Source organism: Ovis aries, chromosome 16 (genome assembly GCF_016772045.2).
Source record: "Ovis aries strain OAR_USU_Benz2616 breed Rambouillet chromosome 16, ARS-UI_Ramb_v3.0, whole genome shotgun sequence".
NCBI lineage: Eukaryota > Metazoa > Chordata > Mammalia > Artiodactyla > Bovidae > Ovis > Ovis aries.
The window spans coordinates 64856245-64877506 of NC_056069.1; positions in this window are offsets into that span (position 1 = coordinate 64856245).

The window sequence follows — 21262 nt, forward strand, 5'->3', positions numbered from 1 at the left end:
CTCAAGTTCTGCAATTTCAAACAATGACCCTGTCTCTGCATTTTCTCTTTTTTTAAATGTATTTATTCATTTTAATTGGAGGCTAATTACTTTACAGTATTGTAGTGGTTTTTGCCATACGTTGACATGAATCAGCCATGAGTGTACATGTGTTCCCCATCCTGAATCTCCCTCCCACCTCCCTCCCCATCCCATCCCTCAGTGTCATCCCAGTGCACCAGCCCTGAGCACCCTGTTTCATGCATCGAACCTGGACTGGCAATCTATTTCACATATGGTAATGTACATGTTTCAATGCTATTTTCTCAAATCATCCCACACTTGCCTTCTCCCACAGAGTCCAGAAAGCATTTTCTTATCTAAGACAGAAGCTGAGTATCTTGCATCCATCCAAATCAGAAACTTACATAGTATATGAAATCACTCCTTCTTGAGAATGAATCCCCCTAGTCATCCTACAGCCAAGTCATGGCAAGCATCCTTTTGACAGGTCTCTCAGATTCGTTTTTTATTCTTTTTTTTTCATTCTAACTACCTCTTTCTTTGCTCAAGTCTTTCTCATTTGTTTTCTGAATCACCGCTTTGGTCTCTCTCTAACCTGTTCTCCACAGGGCACCCAGGATGAGCTTTGAAAAACTTAAACCATTTTGGAAATGGATAGCGGAGGTTGTTGTGCATCATTGTGAATATAACTAATGGTGTTGAATTTTACAGCTAAAAAGTACTTAAATGGTGATTTTCATATTACATATATTTCATCATGGTAAAAAATTAAAAACAATCAAGATACTGAAAAGTTACCTATGTTAAAGGCAAATCATGTTTAATGTAATAATAATGTTGAAAGTGTTAATCACTCAGTTGTGTCTGACTCTCTGTACCCCATGGACTGTAGCCCACCAGGCTCCTCTGTCCATGGAATTCTCCAGGCAAGAATACTGGAGTGGGCTGCCATTTCTTTCTCCAGAGGATCTTCCGGACCAAGGGATTGAACCCTGGTCTCCTGAATTGCAGGCAGATTCTTTACCATCTGAGTCACCAGGGAAGCCCAATAAAAAGGTTGTGTGACCTTAAGGATAAAAAACAAACACACACACACAAATCATAAGGAAAAAAAAAAAAAAACCAAAAAGGTAAACCAGATTATGTCAGCATCACTGCCAGGCTTAAATAGAGTTTGAATACTTTCCTGGGAAGAAAACAATTCCCACTGCCAGTCATGGTGCTGGGAGCCCCTTCATGACTTGCTCTCGGGCTTCTAGGACCAAATCTACCTCCATTATTTCCACTTGTTTCCCACTCGGCCAGGCTGCTTCCTGTCATCCTTCTATGACCCACGTCCTCTCCCCATCTGTACCCTCGCCCAGGCTGTCCTTTCCACCTGAGACAGTCTTTCCGAGATCCCCAGGGACCTACCTCCTCAGTCCTCAAATCCCAGCCCTGGTTTCTCCTCCCATAGTCACCCCATCTAAGGATCCTTCTCGTGACCCTTCCATTTACATCCTACCAGGAATCACTATTTGTGATCATGACAATCGTTACTTGTTTGGGCATTAATTGTCTGTATTTTTTCATAGAAATTAAATTCCATGAGATGTGTTTACTTTTCTTCTCGTATTGTATGCAAAGTGCCTATTTGTTGCTGGCGTTCAGTCACCAAGTCATATCCAGCTCTTTGTGACCCCATGGACTGCAGCACACCAGGCTTCTGTTCCTCACTTTTTTCCAGAGTTTGCTCAAACTCATGCCGACTGAGGAAATCAGTCCTGAATATTCACTGGAAGGACTGATGCTGAAGCTGAAGCTCCACTGATTTGGCCACCTGATGCAAAGAACCGACTCACTGGAAAAGACCATGATGCTGGGAAAGGCAGGAAGAGAAGAGGATGGCAGAGGATGAGGTGGTTGGATGGCATTACTGACTCAATGGACATGAGTTTGAGTAAGCTCTGGGGGTTGGTGATGGTTACAGAAGCCTGACATGCTGCAGTCCATGGGGTCTCAAAGAGTTGGACATGACTGAGCAACTGAACTGAACTGAATTGACCTAAGTCTCAAAATCAAGTCTCTTCTCTTTGTGAAAATCACTCTTATGTTCACATGTATATGTTCAGAGTCATTCTACACTGCTTTAATACCTTAAAACATTTATCAGTTAATAACTCTTTTAAAATTATTCTGCGAGCAGTCTTAAAAAAGTACATGTTTAATGAACAATACCTAAAATAGAGTTGCTGTGAGAGCTGCCTTCAAGTGAAAGAAAATTGAGTTAACAAGAAAGACATTTCCAAATTAGAATGTAAAGTTGAGCTCCTGAGTTCATAGTGAATGATATGCTTATAGACAGAGTGAGAAATCAGTGAGAACTGAGAAAAATGACCTCCTAAGTCTCTAATAGATGAACATGAACATAGCTTTTTCCTACACTGTTGTTCAGTCACTAAGTCATGTCCAATTTTTTGTGATCCCATGGACTGCAGCTCACCAAGCCTCCTATTCCTAGCTATCGCCCAGGGTTTTCTACACTGAATGATCCTAATTCATCTTCCATTTGTTGAAAAAACCACTATTAGTCTGCCTACAACAGTCACAGTGAATTCCACTGTTTTCTTCCTTCTTAGGGTCCTGACTTCATACTGAAGCACTCTTTTGTGAAATCCACTTACTTATTACCTAATTACAGCCATTCTTATTTTAACAAAATCATTTTATGATCTATTGCTTTTAATAAAGAAGACTCTTAAACATACTTAATTCTCCTGGTTTGAAATGTTTTGAAGATGTGAGCTAAGCATAAAATAGACTCTCTCTGGTTTAAAAATTATAATCATTAACTTTCTAGTGATTAGAAATAATTTACTTAGAGGAAAAACCTTATCTGTGTTTAATTCAAGGAGAAATTTCTTCACTTATTGTGAAAATAGCTGAACAATCCCAAATTGTTCAGCCTCTCCCAGGGCATTTCTATAACCAATATCATGGGGTCCGCATGATCACTCCCCCTTTTGAATTTTCTTGGCATTTTATAAAAAATCAATTGACTATAAATGTCAACTCAAATTTGGTGTCATGGTGTCAGAGGTCATTTTAAAGAAATAGCCTCCTTGCACTATTTATAATGTGCCAAATATGGGGACTCCATTCACACGTGACCTATAGACCTTCCCACGATTCTCCATGGTGGAGAGGGATGTCCCTATTTTACAGAGGAGCAGACTGAGTCTCAAACAGATTAAACACCTTGCCCTGGCCCCATGGGGTTAGGATGAGACAGCAGCTCTAACTCCAGAGCTTCTTGCAGTCCTCTGCCTTCACTTTTAGCCTCCACTTGTTTAGTCAGAACATCTTAAGGAATACAAACATCATAACTTTCTTTGGCCTATTTGCCCAGGTCCAAATTTATTTTAAAAATGCATTGAGTTAGTGTCACAAAGCTGATTCCTCACAAATTTTGCCTTGATATGAGAAAATTGACCAAAAAAAAAAAATTGAAAAGTTCCAACACTCTTTGATTGTTAAAGGTTTGCACAAAAGATGAATGAACCAGGATTATTAAACCCAAATCAGAAGATTCTGGAACAATTTAACAAACGTATCCATGTGTACATATTTATGATAAAAGATACCAAGGGATCAATTTCTTTGGTGCTCTAGAAATTCTGTCTCTTTCATTAGTAGGCTAAGCCAAAATGCTTGAAAACTGAGGAACTATGAAATTGCTATCTTTAGATAAAAGCTCTATACTTGCTAGTAAGTCATTTAAAACATTTAAATTTAAACTTACACATTTAAATTAGAGTGGATTACTCAGCCCTTCCTCTTTTTCATCCTTCTCCCCCTCTTAGCAAAATATAATGAAGGCAAAGGAGCAAAAGTCCATACTCAGAGGAATAACTGTGCAGCATAAAACGTGAAATCCACATAAATGAGGTATGCCTCATTATATTGGGCTTCAGTGTGCTGCAGGGGAATGTGCTATCATTGATATATCGACTCAGAAACATGGTTAAAGGTTGATTATCTGAAGACAATCTAAGGAGTGTTGAGTCTTGGTTGATTCTTTTGGTTGTCCTGGCATAATTCCACCAAAGTGTTTCCCTCTCAGAGTATTCCAGTTTGGGATCATAAATTATATTGTCACTCTGTTTATGAAAATTTCAGATCTGAGTGTTTAATAAATTTGCTCGGATATCTTTGGTGGTGGTGGTTTAGTCACTCAGTCATGTGGACCCTTGCAAACACATGGACTAGAGTCTACCAGGGTCGTCTGTCCACAGGATTTCCCAGGCAAGGATATTGGAATGGGTAGCCATTTCCTTCTCCGGGGGAATCTTCCTGATCCAGGGATCAAAACCGTCTCCTGCATTGTAGGCAGATTCTTTACCAGCCAGGAAAGCCCTCCAATATATTTATGTTTTGGTAAACATCAAGTAACAGTCATTCAACACTGTATTGGGGGAAAATATCTTTAGATACTTCTATTTTCTTCTTATGCTGGTCTAGATCAACAGCTTAGTTTCTCAAAGCCAGTTTTTTCCTCAAAGAGCTAGAAATCAAAAGCCACGCAATGAAATGGGCTTATCTCTTCTTGAATACTGAAGAGGGCATTTGATGAAATTCAAATAATGTCATTGCATAATATATTCTTTCAATTCAACTTTATTTTTTTAAATTAGACTTCTAAAGTCTATTGCTATACGTATAAAATACTTCCAGATATTTGAATTCAAATTAATGTCTTTCAAAATTAGTTTTCTTAATATTTTACTACTAAGTGTTCTCCACATTTCTAAGTGCTGTTTGTGATCCTACAGATTGACTTTTTAGAAATATGAAAAATAATATTCACTTATAATTTAAAAAATAAAATCAGGAACTTAGGTCATCCTAAATAAAATATTTTATGAACAATATATAGATGTGGGAATTCCTTGGTGGTCCATTGGTTAAGACTCTGGGCTGGCATGCTACAGTCCATGGGGTTGCAAAGGGTTAGACATGACTGAGCGATTGAACAACAACAATACATGAATGCATTTTGTGAAGTAACTTGGATATATAATCAGGTAGCAAATAATACTGCATTTTCTTCCATTGTTTTTGTGTTTGTTTATCTTGTCCATGCCAAATGTTTCCATACATTTCATTTCTTTTCTGAGTAATCTCAGAGACCTTATTTTACACAACCATTTTGGAAACGAAGTTGCAAAACAAAATTCTGAAGTTATATATAATTCCTTTCCTGCACATGAATTTTTATAGGAATGTGTGTAATTCACAAGTAGATAATGAAATCCAAGTGCTTGGGATAAAAGCCACATCTCTCTACACACATCCAGGCTCCTACAGAGCAGGAAATCATTATGCCAGCTCACATATTCTCAGGCCTATTTTCAGCTTTGCTTAGTTAGTACATCTATTCATATAGACCCATAAGAATTATGTACAAAGTCCCCTCAGATCTCTCTTTCACTCACATTCATTGTAAATTAGGTGATGACTGCTTTATAATTTCTTTGATTAACTTGGAAGTGCTACAAATTAGGCTTGTGGCAAACTGCATTTTAGTAAGAAACAGACCTAATATTTAAATAAAGGAAGGAAAATAATTGGCATCCCCTCATTCTTCCTGGTGAGATTTACACCTTCTCATCCCCTACACCCTCCCAGATTGTATTTGTAAATGGAGGCCTATGGAGATATTTACTATCTTAAGACTCCATACTGCAGTGGTAACTTATATATTATTCCTCTTCTTTGATATCTTGAAAAAGGCCAAGATACTGTTGGCTTAATTTCAGAAAGCTGTGTTTTCTAAGAAATGGAGCTTCACAATGCAACAGCAGGTTAAACAATTAGCCACCAGCCACTCTCTTGCAAGACGGAGCCACGAGGAAGCAAGGTTTCCCCAAGTATTTTTGGCATTTGCCTCCCTGAACAAAGTGGTCTGTATGTACTCAAATGAACTCATTTCTTGTTTACCTAGTGGGTTAAAATGTATTTGACCTTTTCTGTGCAAAGCATAAGGCTTTCCTGGTGGTCCAGTGGTAAAGAATCTGCTTTGGCAATGCAGGATACTCAGGTTTAATCTCCAGGTCAGGAAGATCCCCTGGGAAAGGAAATGGCAACCCACTCCAGTATTCTTGCTTCAGAAATCCCATGGACAGAGAAGCCTGGTGAGCTACAGTCCATGGGGTCGCATAGAGTATGACATGACTGATCAACTAAACAGCATGTATCCTACCAGGCTCCTCTGTCCATGGAATTTTCCAGGCAAGAGTACTGGAGTGGATTGCCATTTCCTTCTCCAGGTGATCTTCCCAATGCAGGGATTGAACCTGGGTCTCCCTCTCTGCAGGCAGACGCGTTACCTTCTGAGCCACCAGGGAAGCCACCAATTAGAAACATACTTAGTTAAAATACCATAGAAATTAATTTCTGGAGACAAGCAAGATCAGGTTTCTGTGGATAAAGGATGGTGAGGGATGAGAGATGGTTTTGTAAAGTAGACAGACATGCAGGAGACACAGGCAAGAATTCATCACAAGGAGGCTGTGGTGGGTGCAATGTAATGTCTTGTATGGAGCCAGGTCACCTGCTTTCCAACATCTATGTTCATGAAGCTCTTGAGTTTTGCCCCTTCCTTCCCCTCTTCCTTGCTTTTTCTATGGCATTCCCAAGAGCCCTTAGAGCAGTGAGAGTCAGTTCTGTGCGGGCATTTTCCTCCACCTGCAGGCAGTTCTACAACAGTTTCCAGTAGATTCCTGAAAAAATCTACTCACTGTAGCACATGCAGTTTGGCGACTTCCCATCTCAGACATTGCCCATTAGGTGAGTCAAGCCACTAGAGAGAAATCTAAATCTGTTATTGAGTATTGTTAGCCCAGTTGCTGTCCTCTTTACTTATCATATTTTTTTTTTGAGTATTTTAGATGCAGGGGCCCTGGGTCAGATAGCCTGGGTTCAGATAATGATGGAGTCCAATTTCGTATTTGTCTTTCTGTTGTTGTAGTTCAGTTGCTAAGTCTCCTCTGACTCTTTGCAACCCCATGGACTGCATCATGTCAACTTCCCTGTCCTTCACTATCACCCAGAGTTTGCTCAAATTCATGTCCATTGAGTCAGTGATGGTATCTAAACATCTCATCCTCTGCTGCCCTCTTCTCCTTCTGCCCTCTATCTTTCCCAGCATCTGGGTCTTTTCCAATAAGCTGGCTCTTTGCATCAGGTGCCTTCAGCTTCAGCATCAGTCCTTCCAATGAATATTCAGGGTTGTTTATCTTTAGGTTTGACTGGTTTGATCTTCTTGCAGTCCAAGCGATTCTCAAGAGTCTTCTCCAGCACCACAATTTGAAATCATTAATTCTTCAGCACCCAGACTTCTTTATGGCTCAACTCTCACATCTGTACACGACTACTGCAAAACCAATAGCTTTGACTATATGGACTTCTGTGGGCAAAGTGATGTCTCTGCTTTTTAATACACTGCCTAGTTTTGTCATGGCTTTTCTTCCAAGGAGCAATCGTCTTTTAATTCTATAGCTGTAGTCACCATCTGCAGTGATTTTGGAGACTGAGAAAAGAAAATCTCTCACTGCTTCCACTTTTCCCCCCTCTATTTTCCATGAAGTGATGGGACCAGATGCCATAATCTTAGTTTTTTGAATTTTGAGTTTTAAGGCAGTTTTCTCACTCTTCTCTTTCACCTTCATCAAGAGGCTCCTTAGTTCTTCCTCACTTTCTGGGAAGTATTTAAGTCTTTCGGTGATTGTCTCATTCTAACATTACAGGCTTTTTTTTTTTTTTTTTTCAGTCCAGTGTGTTTTCATTGTTTTATTAATTATATATGAATGGGTACAATTCAGTTCAACCTCCCAGAGCATATGGCCAATTATGTTGCCCCCAAAGAAACATAATTATCCTTGAAAATGTATTTTAACATATATGTTTGTTGTCTACACCTTTCCATTCATTTTGAATATCAAAAATGGTTGCTAGAATTACCCTAATTGCACTGTAAAATTCAATTACTCCCTTATTTAAGGGAATGTTCTTAAAGAAAACAAGAAGAATCAAATCTAGTTGTTAGAATTTTAAAATATTAATATATTTCTAAGTGGCAACTCTGTTTGTAAAGGTATGGATAGCTTCAATGCATATACCATCCAACAGAATATTATGCAAATAACATTTGACAAAGGAAAAAAAAAAAAGCTCCTGACATCAGAAATTTTGTGGTCTGGCACAAATAATCTCAGAGAAAACTGACTTCCTCTGATACTATGACAAAGTGAGATCAACAAACAAGCAACTTTATAATTTTGTCCAAATACAGACAAAAACAAGGTCACCACTGTGAACTAATATTTGTGTCCCCACCAAATTCATATGTTGAAATCCTAACCCCGGTGTGACAGTTGTCAGAGGTGGGTGTTCAGAGGTTTTCAGGTCTTGAGGGTGGGGCCCTCATGAATGGGATCAGTGTCCTTATAAAAAGATGCTAGAGAGCTCTCTCCATCTCTCTTCGCTGTGTAAGGACACACTGAGAAGTCACTGCAGCCCAGATTGAACAGGGGTATCACCAGATCCTAACCATCCTGGCACTGAGATTTCAGACTTCCCAGCCTCCAGCTCCATGACAAATAAGTTTTTGTTGTTTATAAGTGACCCAATGTTCATCGCAGCACTGTTTATAATAGCCAGGACATGGAAACAACCTAGATGTCCATCAGCAGATGAATGGATAAGAAAGCTGTGGTACATATACACAATGGAGTATTACTCAGCCGTTAAAAAGAATTCATTTGAATCAGTTCTGATGAGATGGATGAAACTGGAGCCGATTATACAGAGTGAAGTAAGCCAGAAAGAAAAACACCAATACAGTATACTAACACATATATATGGAATTTAGGAAGATGGCAATGACGACCCTGTATGCAAGACAGGGAAAGAGACACAGATGTGTATAACGGACTTTTGGACTCAGAGGGAGAGGGAGAGGGTGGGATGATTTGGGAGAATGACATTCTAACATGTATACTATCATGTGAATTGAATCGCCAGTCTATGTCTGACGCAGGATGCAGCATGCTTGGGGCTGGTGCATGGAGATGACCCAGAAAGATGTTATGGGCAGGGAGGTGGGAGGGGGGTTCATGTTTGGGAATGCATGTAAGAATTAAAGATTTTAAAATGTAAAAAATAAAAAAAAATTAAAAAATTAAAAAAAAAAAAAAGTGACCCAGTCTCTGGTAAACTGTTATAGCAGTCCAAGGTGACAGTCACTGCAAAATCCACAGAACACCAAGCACACCCCTTTTGCCAAATCAATGACTGTTACTTCTTAACCTAATAATAGAGTCACCCCAGCTTTCCAACAGCATCCAAACTACAGGAAATCCCTTAACCCTTTTTTCAGATGCTAAGTCATGCCCTACTCATTGCAACCCCATGGACTATTGCCCGCCAGGCTCCTTTGTCCATGGAGTTCTCCAAGCAAATTCAGAGTGGGTTGCCATTTCCTTCTTCACCCTTGATGCTTTCAGTTCAGTTCAGTCACTCAGTCGTGTCCGACAGTTTGCGACCCCATGAATCGCAGCACGCCAGGCCTCCCTGTCCATCACCATCTCCCGGAGTTCACCCAGACTCATGTCCATCGAGTTGGTGATGCCATCCAGCCATCTCATCCTCGGTCGTCCCCTTCTCCTCCTGCCCCCAATCCCTCCTAGCATCAGAGTTTTTTCCAATGAGTCAACTCTTCACATGAGGTGACCAAAGTGCTGGAGCTTCAGCTTTAGCATCATTCCTTCCAAAGAAATCCCAGGGTGACAATATACAGCCTTGATGTACTCCTTTTCCTATTTGGAACCAGTCTGTTGTTCCATGTCCAGTTCTAACTGTTGCTTCCTGACCTGCATATAGGTTTCTCAACAGGCAGGTTAGGCGGTCTGGTATTCCTATCTCTTTCAGAATTTTCCACAGTTTATTGTGATCCACACAGTCAAAGGCTTTGGCATAGTCAATAAAGCAGAAATAGATGTTTTCTGGAACTCTCTTGCTTTTTCCATGATCCAGCGGATGTTGGCAATTTGATCTCTGGTTCCTCTGCCTTTGCTAAAACCAGCTTGAACATCAGGGAGTTCACGGTTCATGTGTTGCTGAAGCCTGGCTTGGAGAATTTTGAGCATTACTTTACTAGCGTGTGAGATGAGTGCAATTGTGCGGTAGTTTGAGCATTCTTTTGCATTGCCTTTCTTTGGAACTGGAATGAAAACTGACCTTTTCCAGTCCTGTGGCCACTGCTGAGTTTTCCAAATTTGCTGTCATATTTAGTGCAGCACTTTCACAGCATCATCTTTCAGGATTTGAAACAGCTCAACTGGTATTTCATCATCTCCACTAGCTTTGTTCACGGTGATGCTTTCTAAGGCCCACTTGACTTCACATTCCAAGATGTCTGGCTCTAGATTAGTGATCACATCATCATGATTATCTGGGTCGTGAAGATCTTTTTTGTACAGTTTTTCCATGTATTCTTGCCACCTCTTCTTAATATCTTCTGCTTCTGTTAGGTCCATACTATTTCTGTCCTTTATCGAGCCCATCTTTGCATGAAATGTTCCCTTGGTATCTATAACTTTCTTGAAGAGATCTCTAGTCTTTCCCATTCTGTTGTTTTTCTCTATTTCTTTCCATTGATCACTGAAGAAGGCTTTCTTATCTCTTCTTGCTATTCTTTGGAACTCTGCATTCAGATGCTTATATCTTTCCTTTTCTCCTTTGCTTTTCTCCTCTCTTCTTTTCACAGGTAATTGTAAGGCCTCCCCAGACAGCCATTTTGCTTTTTTGCATTTCTTTTCCATGAGGATGGTCTTGATCCCTGTCTCCTGTACAATGTCACCAACCTCATTCCATAGTTCATCAGGCACTCTATCTATCAGATCTAGGCCCTTAAATCTATTTCTCACTTCCACTGTATAATCATAAGGGATTTAATTTAGGTCATACCTGAATGGTCTAGCGGTTTTCCCTATTTTCTTCAATTTAACTCTGAATTTGGTAATATGGAGTTCATGATCTGAGCCACAGTCAGCTCATGGTCTTGTTTTTTTTTTTTTTTGACTGTATAGAGCTTCTCCATCTTTGGCTGCAAAGAATATAATCAATCTGATTTCGGTGTTGACCATCTGGTGATGTCCATGTGTAGAGTCTTCTCTTGTGTTGTTGGAAGAGGGTGTTTGCTATGACCAGTGCATTTTCTTGGCAAAACTCTATTAGTCTTTGCCCTGCTTCATTCCACATTCCAAGGCCAAATTTGCCTGTTACTCCAGGTGTTTCTTGACTTCCTACTTTTGCATTCCAGTCCCCTATAATGAAAAGGACATCTTTTTTGAGTGTTAGTTCTAAAAGGTCTTGTAGGTCTTCATAAAACCGTTCAACTTCAGTTTCTTCAGTGTTACTGGTTGGGGCATAGACTTGGATAACTGTGATATTGAATGGTTTGCCTTGGAAATAACAGAGATCATTCTGTCATTTTTGAGATTGCATCCAAGTACTGCATTTCAGACTCTTTTATTGACCATGATGGCTACTCCATTTCTTCTGAGTGATTCCTGCCCGCATTAGTAGATATAATGGTCATCTGAGTTCAATTCACCCATTCCAGTCCATTTTAGTTCGCTGATTCCTAGAATGTCAACATTCACCCTTGTCATCTCTTATTTGACCATTTCCAATTTGCCTTGATTCATGGACCTGACATTCCAGGTTCCTATGCAATATTGCTCTTTACAGCATCGGATCTTGCTTCTATCACCAGTCACATCCACAGCTGGGTATTGTTTTTGCTTTGGCTCCATCCCTTCATTCTTTCTGGAGTTAATTCTCCACTGATCTCCAGTAGCATATTGGGCACCTAATGACCTGGGGAGTTCCTCTTTTGGTATCTTGATGCTTTACCTAACCAAAATCTAAATACCATAGTATTTGTTTAACTTTAACACTTTCTTACTGAGACAGCCACTAATCTCAATGGCATAAGCTTGCCTTACTGCAACAAGTACTGAGACCTAATTTTCAACTACAGATATGTTCCTGGTGGTCTTTGCTGCTGCTGCTACTGCTGGGAGAAGGCAATGGCACCCTACTCCAGTACTCTTGCCTGGAAAATCCCATGGACAGAGGAGCCTGGTAGGCTGCAGTACATGGGGTCGCTAAGAGTCGGACATGACTAAGCGACTTCACTTTGGCTTTTCACTTTCATGCATTGGACAAGGAAATGGCAACTCACTCCAATATTCTTGCCTAGAGAATCCCAGGGATGGGGGAGCCTGGTAGGCTGCTGTCTATGTTCTTTGACTTTGTTTACTTAAAAATAAAACTTACTTGAAAGTCTATATAATTCTCTAGTTTCCCGTAAGTCTGTTCACTGAAGGTAAAACTTTGCACAATTTTGTCAGCTCTTTCTTTCTACTGTCGGGGGAAAAAAACCACTCTGGATGCCTTCAAGACTTTTCACTTCATCTTTAATTTTCAGAATTTGAATTATGATGTGTCTTGTAGATTTCTTTGGTTTTTCCTATTTGAATTTTCCCAACTTATTGAATCTGTGATTGTATATATTTTACATATTTTGGAAAATTTCAGTCATTATTTCCTCAGATACACTTTTAGTTTCAGCCTCTTTCTCCTCTCTTTGTGGGATCCTGAAAATAAATATGTTGGGTCTTTCACTATTCTCTCGCAGGTCCCTGAGTCTATGCTACATTTTTTAAGCCCATTTTCTCTGTGTTGTTCATATTAGGTGAATTCTATTGATCTGTCTGCAAATTCATCCTCTGTCATCTCCAGTCTGCTATTGACCCAATCCAGTGACTTTTTTGTTTTCATTATTGCATTTTTCAGTTGTATGATTTCCATTTGGTTCTTTTATATGACTTCTATTTTGTTAATGAGATTTTCTATCTTTCCATTTGTTTTCAGAGGATGTGTGATAGATTCTGGAAGTACTCTTGTGATGGCTGCTTTAAAGTCCTTGTCAGATAAACCCAACATGTGATTTATCTTAGTGCTGTTGTCAGCTGATTGACTGATTTTTTTTTTTTTTTCCATTCAAGCTGTGATTTTCTTGGTTTTGGTATGACAGATGAATTTTTATTATACCCTGGACATTTAGGAGATTCTGGTATTATTTAGATTTTTTTTTCCCCCAGATTTAGCACACAGGTCCTAGACTGCTTTTCAGGGCTGTGGTTGCAGTGAGAGTTTGCCTTTGATTGTATTAAAGGCACTACTTTATTGTATCTCTTTGGTTTTTGTGATGGCTCTTGGGCCCTGCTAGTTCCTGCTGGTGCTGCCTGGTGAAGCAAAAAAGGGCTTCCTAGACCAGATATAGGATGCATCTCTACTGGGGAAAAGAGTCTCAGACCCACAGGGACCAAGAGGTCTCCCTGGGTGGGTACTTGCTGTGGAAGATTGCCCCCATCTCTTGGGGATGAAACAGGGGCGTCCCAAATTGTGTAGTTATCATGGCTGGACTTACTTGCCAATGCCCTTTACCTGCCCTGGTGTCTCTAGCAAGATAGTGGAGCCTCACTTACATAGAACCAAAGAGTCTTCTTGGGCCAGGCTGTAGCCAAGGCTCTCTCTCTGCTTTTGCCTGCCCACTTTAGTATTTCTCAGCAGAGGGGAGCCTCCTCTGGCTGGTTTCTGTTGGTGAGGGTCCTTATTGTCTCATTGTCAATGGCACTGAGTTCACTGATTTGTCAGAGACTTCTATTCAGCTGGAGGGAAGAATGGACCTTCTGGACTAGTGATCAGGAAGTGTCAGGCCAGAGTTGCCCTCTTCTGTCAGATCCAGGGTTGGAAGATGTCCTATCATTGTGCTCCTCACCAGCCCTGATGGCCTACATCAGTTCATCCTCTTGCTGCCTCTCAGAGTCCTCATCTGGGTGTTTCCTGGGGTTTATAGTTGTGTTTCATGAGGAGAAGCACAGAGAAAAGGGGCTATATCATCTCATTCAGATGAAGTCCCAATGTGCCCAAACGAATTTTGATAAAGGTACAAAAGCAATTCAATAGATGAGGAAAAGTTTTTCAACAAATGATGCTGGAACAGTTGGACATCCACAGGCAAAAAAAAAAAAAAAAAAAATCCGAAGAACAACAGAAAACCTCAACCTAAACCTCACACTTTATACAAAAAAAAAAAAAAAAACCTCTGAATAGATCGCATACTGAAATGTAAAATTGTAAAGCAGTTAGTATAAAAATAGAGAAAAAAAATCATGATCTCAAGCTAGACATAAGTTCTTAGGCTTGACACTGAAGACAAAATCAATAAGAAAACATCAATAAAGTGTACACTACCTGAAGTAAAACCATTTATTTTTAAATGAGAACAATGACATAATGAAGCATCCAACAAGGGACTAGAACCTAGAGTACCTAAGGAAATTCTGATATGCAACTGCTTAAAACACACACACAGACACACAAAAGCAAAAAAACAATCCGACTTGAAAATAAGCAAAACGTTTAAAGAGAAATTTCACTAAGAAGGATGTTCCAGTGGCAAATAAGCACATGGAAAGTTGTCCAACATCTTTAGCCATTCAGTTCAGCTCAGTTCAGTTGCTCAGTTGTGTCTGACTCTTTGTGACCCCATGAACCACAGCACACCAAGCCTCCCTGTCCATCACCAACTCCCAGAGTCCACTCAAACTCATGTCCATTGAGTCAGTGATGCCATCCAGCCATCTCATTCTCTGTCGTCCCCTTCTCCTCCCATCCTCAATCCTTCCCAGCATCAGGGTCTTTTCAAATGAGCTCTTCACATCAGGCGGCCAAAGCATATTAGCCATTAGGGAAATGTAAATTAAAACCCCAAAGAGATAATGCTACAATGGATTAGAATGGCTGAAATGAAAAGTGGTGACAACATTGCCTGCTTACAAGGATGCAAAGACGTCGGATACACACACATTGCTGTGCATGTGTGCCAAGTCGCCTCAGTTGTGTCCACATCTTGGCAACCCTACGTATTGTAGCCCACCAGGCAAGAATACTGAAGCCAGCAGCCATTTCCTCCTCTAGGGAATTGTTCCAACCCAGGGATCAAACCTGTGTCTCTTATGTCTCCTGCGTTGGCAGAAGGGTTCTTTACTACCTCCACCTGGGAGGCCCCATATACATTGTTAACAGGAATCAAAAATGGTGTAGGCACTCTGGAAAATAGTTGAGCAGATTCATATAAAATTAAGCATGTGACTCTCATACCACCCAGAAATTCCATGCTTGTGTATTTATCCCATGAAAGCTACTGTGCATTAAAAAGCTCAAGCTGCTAACACACTCAACAACATGGGCCTGCAGGGGATTATTATGAGTGAGAAAAGCTAACCCCCAAAGGTTACATGCTGCATAGTTCCTTTTATACAACATATTGAAATGAAAAGATTATGGAAATAGATTATTGTTGCCAGGGATTGGGGTGGGCAGAGGGAGGGAGACAGGCAGCACCATAGAAGTTCAAGGGGAAGGATCCTTGTGGCTACAGATCTGTATCAATATTTTATATTTTACTATAGTTTTGCAAGATGTTACCATAGAATTGCTCTGACTTCCTCCTTAGAACTGCATGTTCTACATTGATTTCAGTTTAATTAAAAAATCAAGGCCACATTATCACCTCAATTAGTGATAAGAGACAGATTTGTGGGAAAATCCATGTAAATAAAATATGTGTTTAGTCTTATCCTTTGGTTTACCAGTATGAGCTAGTTATGCTAGCATATGTATGCTCACTTATATTCATGATACCATCCTGACTGCTAGACAGTGGTGCTAAGTTTTAATCTGGGGGCTGTCTCCATCAGAAATGTAAAAAGTGCTTGTTTCAGCAATAATCAGCATTAGTAATTAATTACATTTTTCTTTTCCTTATTTTTGCCTTTTCAGATGACCCCTGCTTTTTAGCATCTGGAAATGCATGAGGCATATATACTAGAATTTTCAAATTCATTAGAGAAATAGAAAAATGTATTCAGAAAAAAGAAAAAGAGTGGTTAGGAGAGATTTTTTTTTTTACTAGTTTTCATTGCATTAAGTACAGACATCAAGACTCAATGTATGTTTGAGGCAAAATGAATGGAAGTAAAGAAGCAAGGGAGTAAAGGGTGGGATGAAAATCTATTAGTCCTGAAGTGCATGGTGTGATGATTATGAGCTGTTCAGTGCAACCTAGACTTCACCAAATCTAATAATGCTAGATGCCAAAGGCATCTTATGTATGTAGAAACAATTAAGTGAATTAAATAGAAGTCTTATCTTAATAGTTAAATTCTAGTTATCAACATCTTTATTACTTTTTTTTTTAAACACATCAACCATTATGAATTTTAAGCAGCATGGCAACAGGGCTATAGTATATGACCTGCAGCTTGAGTGTCTGCCAGAACTAGGTAAAGGGCAGTGTCCTTTCTTTACCTTATTATATACTCACAGAAGAAAGTTTTGGCATTAAATCAAATACTGGACCTAACAGGTAAAATTCATTTATTCCCAACATTCTAGAATTCTTCTATTTTTCCTCTCATTTTTTGTAGCATGCAGTACATTGTGTCAAATTCTGCACACATATTTCTACTTTATAAAGCATTACACTCTGTTACCTCCAACCTAATATCAAAAACAAGCACTAGAGTGGCATGTTATAAATGGTGGCTTCATATTCTTGTAGGGAAAGATATTTATTTCAAACCAACTTATATGAAATTCTAGTGAGTGTCAGTTATTATTTGTACCTGGATTTAGAGTTTATGAAAATAAATGTTAAGAGGGCTTGTGGTTTCGTGATTCAGTCCTCTGTTCCGGGAAAGTTTCACTTTCTTCTACCTTTTTATCAATAGCGCCTCCTTGCCAAAACTCATGTCACATGATATATGCCCAGCCTCTGGGACTCAGAATTAAATTCTCAGCAAATCTGGGTCTTTCTCTCATAAATACCATGTCCCTCCTCATGCTTTTTCTCTATCTGATCGCCTCTCTCCCTTCCTTTATTTTTCTTATTTCTCTTTTGTTCCCCCTTTTCTCTTACCTCTTCCCTTCCCTCCTCCTCACTTTGCAAAATGTGGCATATTTCTCAGGTTTCTAGTAAGTTTATTGTTTCTAAGTAAGTTCATTATTTCTTATAACTTGGAATAGGAAGATAAGGCAATGAGACAAGTAGAGATTTTTTTACAACCCATGTGAGTGATGTTATAACAATATTATCAACTCTCCCAATAAATCCAGCATAATTCTCTCTCCATGGCCTTATAGGCCCATTGCTCGATAGGGAAAGTAATAAATCTTTCTGATGTTCTTGATTGCTGCACTTTCAGTTTGGGTGCCTGATTTATCACACAGAGGTGATAATACGCATTTAGACGGACTGTTCACGAGCAGCTTAAAATACGCCGAGGCGTTCCAGTGCATATGCTACACAAATTAAAGTCAGGGATAACTGCAACTCTGTATTTTTCACTTCTGATTGTTTCCTTTTATGATGGCTGTTGAGAGACTCCCCGGATATGAGGAGTTCAAATCTGAAATGAGAGAGACCCCGAGGATGGGGACTTTGGGGAAGATGGAGAAGCAAGCGTGTCGGCACACTTAAGTTATGCCTTGCGGCTTATTTTGCTTCCAAGTCAGCCCCAGTCTGGAGTGGCCAGGATTGGCAGTGGTTGTCAAGGCAACTGGTTCCTGTACCAGGCTATCTCTTCTAGCAGCGCATCACTGTGAACCAGGACCTAGGCAGGACCCAGGTGGAATGAAGACCGCAGGATTTTGAGGTTCACCTGGGTGTGTCAGGTGGTACAGCCAGTGACCACAGTGCATCCTTCATGGATACTTATGGCCACTGTGCCCATGCGGCTGTGGGGATGGTGCAGGGCAAGAACCTGCTAACCACATCATCTGGTTTTTTTTGTTTCAAATGCTAAACTTTTTACTTTGTGTTGGGGTATAGGCGATTTGGCTGTGGCACTAGTGGTGAAGAACCCACCTGCCAATGAAGAAGACATAAGAGACGTGGGTTCAATCCCTGGTTCAGAACATCCCCTGGAGGAGGGCATGGCAAGGCACTCCAGTATTCTTGCCTGGAGAATCCCATGGACAGAGGAGCCTGGCAGGTTATAGCCCATAGGGTCGCAAAGACGTGGACACGACTGAAGGGACTTAGCACCAGGCACACATAGCCAACCCACATCATCTATTTGGCCACAGGTATGACTCGCTTCTCTGAGGAGTTTTCTACCATCTTCTGATTTTGTATTTGAAATTCTAAACATGCACTTTCCATGTTAAACTTTGTGTCTGCCTTTTTTCCTCACAAGCAGTAAAATGCACAATGCTCCCTTATCTTTGTCTTCAGCGCTACTTGCTCAGTTCAGTTCAGTCCCTCAGTCGTGTCTGACTCTTTGCGACCCCATGGACTGCAGCACGCCTGTCTATCTGCAGGCTTCCCTGTCTATCACCAACTCCCGAAGCTTGCTCAGACTCATGTCCGTTGAATCGGTGATGCCATCCAACCATCTCATAATGTCGTTCCCTTCTCTTCCTGCCTTCAATCTTTTCCAGCATAGGGTCTCTTCCAGGGAGTCAGTTCTTCGCATCAGGTAGCCAAAGTATTGGAGCTTCCACTTCACATAAGTCCTTCCAATGAGTATTCAGGACTGATTTCCTCTGGGATTGAATGATTTGATCTCCTTGTAGTCCAAGGGACTCTCAAGAGTCGTCTCCAGCACCACAGTTCAAAAGCATCTGTTCTTCAGCACTCAGCTTTGTTTATAGTCCAACTATCACATCCATACATGACAACTAGAAAAACCATAGCCTTGACTAGATGGACCTTTCTTAGAAAAGCAATATCTCTGCTTTTTGATATGCTGTCTAGGTTGGTCATAGCTTTTCTTCCAAGGAGCAGGCACCTTTTATTTTCATGGCTGTAGTTACCATCTGCAGTGATTTTGGAGCCCAAGAAAATAAAGTCTCTTACTGTTTCTGTTGTTTCCACATCTATTTACCATGAAGTGATGGGACCAGATGCCATGATCTTCATTTTCTGAATGTTGAGCTTTAGGCCAATTTTCTCACTCTCCTCTTTCACTTTCATCAACAGGTTATTTAGTTCTTCTTCACTTTCTGCCGCAAGGGTAGTGTCATCTGTGTATCTGAGGTTATTGATATTTCTCCCGGCAATCTTGATTCCAGCTTCTGCTTCATCCAGCCCAGCAGGGTGACAATATACAGCCTTAATGTACTCCTTTCCCAATTTGGAACCAGTCTGTTGTTCCATGTCCAATTCTAACTGTTGCTTCTTGACCTCCATACAGATTTCTCAGGAGGCAGGTCAGGTGGTCTGGTATACCCGTCTCTTGAATAATTTTTCACATTTTCTTGTGATCCACATAGTCAAAGTCTTTGGCATAGTCAATAAAGCAGAAATAGATGTTTTTCTGGAACTCTTGCTTTTACAATGATTCAACAGATGTTGGCAATTTGATCTCTGGTTCCTCTGCCTTTTCTAAATCCAGCTTGAACATCTGGAAGTTCATGGTTCATGTACTGTTGAAGCCTGACTTGGAGACTTTGAGCATTACTTTGCTAACGTGTGCTCCTGCTGTTGCTAAGTCAGTTCAGTCATGTCCAACTCTGTGCAACCCCATAGACAGCAGCCCACCAGGCTCCTCTGTCCCTGGGATTGACTCTGTGTGACCCCATAGACAGCAGTTCACCGGGCTCCTCTGTTCCTGGGATTCTCCAGGCAAGAATAGTAGAGTTGGTCACCAGTTCCTTCTCCAACGCATGCATGCATGCTAAGTTGCTTCAGTCGTGTTTGACTCTGTGCGACCCTGTGGACAGCAGCCCACCAGGCTCCTCTGTCCATGGGATTCTCTAGGCAAGAATACTGGAGTAGGTTGCCATTTCCTGCTCCAGCTAATCTGTGAGATGAGTGCAATTGTGAGGTAGTTTGAGTCTTCTTTGGCATTGCCTTTCTTTGGGAGTGGAATGAAAACTGACCTTTTCCAGTCCTGTGGCCATCGCTGAGTTTTCCAAATTTGTTGTCATATTGAGGGCAGCACTTTCACAGCATCATCTTTTAGGATTTGAAATAGCTCAACTGGAATTCCATCACCTCCACTAGCTTTGTTCGTAGTGATGCTTTCTAAGGCCCACTTGCCTTCACATTCCAGGATGTCTGGCTTTAGATTAGTGATCACATCATCATGATTATCTGGGTCGTGAAGATCTTTTTTATACAATTCTTCTGTGTATTCTTGCCACCTCTTCTTAATATCTTCTGCTTCTGTTAGGTCCATACCATTTCTGTCCTTTACTGGCATATCTTTGTGGGAAATAAATTTTTCTCTCTTTTTTCATGCTTTGTTTGTTTTGATTGGAACTATAATATTTAGTACCTTTGCTACTGCTTCTTAACCCTTTATAAGACATTTTTGATAAGATTTTTTAAATGTAATTTTGTAATTTAAGACAGTAGAACATTTTGTTAGATGACATTTTAAGTGAAATATAATCTTGTGTTTTCCATGATAATTACTTCTTGGTTGAAAGATAACATTGCAAACATTTTTGTTTGAGAATGTTACATCAATGCATTCTTTAAACTATTCCCTTGGTATTTATTCCCTTGAAAGTGAAATCAGAAGGTGTTAGTCACTTGGTTGTGTCTGACTTTTTGCAACTTCATGGACTATAGCCCATCAGGCTCCTCTGTCCATGGGATTCTCCAAGCAAGAATACTGGAGTGGGTAGCCATGCCCTCCTTGAGGCAATCTTTCCACCCCAGGGAATGAACCCAGGTCTCTTGCATTGCAGGCAGATTCTTTACTGCCTGAACCAGAGAAGCTCATTTATTCCCTTAGGGACACATACCATAGCATTTTATTAAAAATATAAGGGTAAATACTCACTGTGTTTGTTCAATTTCCAAAGTAACTTACTGCATCAATGCATTAGGTAATGCAGGAATGTTCCAACTCTTTATCAATTACAACTAAGTTCAGGATACTGCAGGCCAGCTTTGGGGGGCCTCTTGCAATTCTGCATGCTCATCCTCCATATTGGATGTCCTTGACCTGCAATGGTGCCCACTTTCTTCCCATGCCCATCAATTCCTTGTCTACCAAGCAATCTATTCACCCTTCAAATATAATTAGCCCTTTCTTAGGAAAAAAAATACCCATTGGTTCAGTTCAGT